At 30.7% G+C, this 2,363-nt stretch overlaps 1 long non-coding RNA gene across 3 annotated transcripts; it reads right to left on the reverse strand.

Moving 5' to 3' along the window:
• Positions 1-605: 605 nt before the first annotated feature.
• On the reverse strand, positions 606-1,512 carry LOC112462174. Of its 3 annotated transcripts, none has more exons than XR_003041631.1 (4): positions 1,458-1,512; positions 1,244-1,366; positions 717-891; positions 606-624 (listed from the first exon to the last, which is right to left on the reverse strand). It is a non-coding gene; the product is annotated as an uncharacterized LOC112462174 (long non-coding RNA). The 3 variants fall into 3 exon arrangements; XR_003041632.1 differs by having other exon boundaries at positions 1,461-1,475; XR_003041630.1 differs by lacking the exon at positions 1,458-1,512 and having other exon boundaries at positions 607-624; positions 1,244-1,407.
• Positions 1,513-2,363: the final 851 nt, after the last annotated feature.

Raw genomic sequence — 2,363 nt, forward strand, 5'->3', positions numbered from 1 at the left:
CTGTATTTTAACTGGTTAGGTACTCTTGTACGTATGGGGTACTCACGTTCAGGTCGGTCGAAGGGGATAAGCACGAAAATTTCATTGTGCATATTTCGAGAACACATTAATCGAGGAACATTTTAAGACAAGAATTATTTCGCTTTCTCTATTTTAACTGATACTTTATTCTTATATCAGTAGTATATATATCTTTTTTTGCGTATATTTTTTAAACTATTACAGATAGACTAATTTTGTTTGAGGCATTTGAAAGCACATAAAAAGCATATAATTCTAGCATATTGAGTTTTTTATTTTATATGTAATTTTAATGAGTGGGGGTGCTAGCTTACGTTAAGCCAGCACCCTCAGTTTCAATTGCAATTTCCCACGAAACCGCTCGAGCACAAAAATCGTGAATAGAGCACATAATTAACGCATAAAGAGCACTTAATTTCTGCATATGTGTTATTCCGGTTTTTTATGGAGGGTGCTAACTTAACAGACACAAATACATTATATTACTTTTTTACCTTTTAAGATTTTTTCCTTTGTTTACGGATGTTTGCAAATCTAAGCTATTCTATTATAGAGTGTTCCAAGTCTTTCTCTGTATTACAAGGGATTGTTGTTTAATAGCCTCTAAAACAAGAGGAATTCAATATAGTTTAGATAAGAAAAAGGTTGTAATTTAATATATACATAATTTAATTATAATAAGTAGCTTTACTTACAACTTGTGTAAAAGCTTCTTGGTCATCTTTTAGCATTTCTAGTATCTTGTACAGAGTTTTCCTTATAATATATTGTTCACTGATGTTTATCTTAGCCAGGGTCAAATTTTTCAAATGGTGGTTTTTTGAATTTGATACAACAATTGATCCCATATGTTAAGACATATTCATTGCCCTGTACATATAAAATAGGCTTACAATAATCTATTTATATACTTTAGAGTGTGATTATAGCACATATATGTGAAAAAAATATAGAAATAAATAAAAAGTCAGTTTTGGTCTTGTTTGTACTGATCGTTTGTTACATATCTATCAACTTTATACCAATTTTATACTAAATTACTTTTACAGTGATATATGCAAACAATGATGTATTAAAGCCGCACAATACTTCAACAAATCGTCTTCATGCATAGTGTATCAGCTTATTTATACGTTATCATTTACATATTTCGCTAAATTTTGAGGTTATTTTATAGAAAGTTACACTGTTTGGTACCATTGAAATAATAGCATTGACGAACCTTGATGATATTTTTAATGTCCAAGGACAAATCTATTATAGAACGTAAAAAAATTAATTGATATTTCCTCTCTTTTGTAAATCTCTCTTGTAAATCGGAAAATGAATCCTACATCACCAGCTACTATTCATAGCACAAATAATTATAGCATGTATAATATATGGTTAATTGAATTCTTATCATTAATATACAACTTTTAGAATATAATAGTTACTACTTATATATAATTATGCTGTAAATAAAGAGCACTCCGCACTCCTCGATTGACACACGTGTATACGCACTCATGCATCGTATGTAGGATAATCATGTACATCATGGCTGTCGCGATGAGCGTTGCGCACAATATAAAACGATAACATTATAACAACAGAAAATTAATATACTACCAACGTTATTTCTGAGTCCAAATTACAAGGAATTTTGAACTGTTGCATTGATCTCAAATAAATGTCAGAGTAACATTTGAAAAATATTTTCTGTAACGTTTTCAAAATATTTTAACAACATGCAGAAAAATCATATTACGAAATAATATTTTTCAAATATGTGTATATTATTATTAAAAAACGTTTAAAAAATACACATAAAGTCAATATTTCTAAACGTTAATTTAATGTTCCTTGCTTACTGGGTAATTAATAAAAAATAAATATTAAAAAACATTGTCTGCTGATTGGGAATTTTTATGAATAACTACAACTTTTTGGATATACTACAAACAAAATAAAAAATAAAATTTACTTCTCTTGTTGAACATTATTTTATTGCTGAAAATCTTGATTACGTGCAAGTTTAATTAAATAAATTTATATTGTACTTAAGCGGGGAGCACACACTTCTGCACAACGCATAATGCGTAAGCATAAGAAAATTGATTGGTCTATTTTCTTATGCACATGTATATTGTTACGCCCGTGCTGAGACGCCCGGCGCCCGGTACACGCGAGTCGGACGTGAAGTGAGAAGCGCCTCGTGACAACGGTTGTTGATTAGCGACGCGAGTCAGATTTGAATCTGGGCTTTCGTGCCGAACGAACGTGTCTGCCCTGTCGTTGTATATTTTATAATAATAAACGAGTTTATAACATCAGAGTGTCCTTCCTTGCTTCCCGCGAGC

This window comes from Temnothorax curvispinosus, unplaced genomic scaffold, assembly GCF_003070985.1.
Source record: "Temnothorax curvispinosus isolate PA1 unplaced genomic scaffold, ASM307098v1 QBEX01012018.1, whole genome shotgun sequence".
Taxonomy (NCBI): domain Eukaryota; kingdom Metazoa; phylum Arthropoda; class Insecta; order Hymenoptera; family Formicidae; genus Temnothorax; species Temnothorax curvispinosus.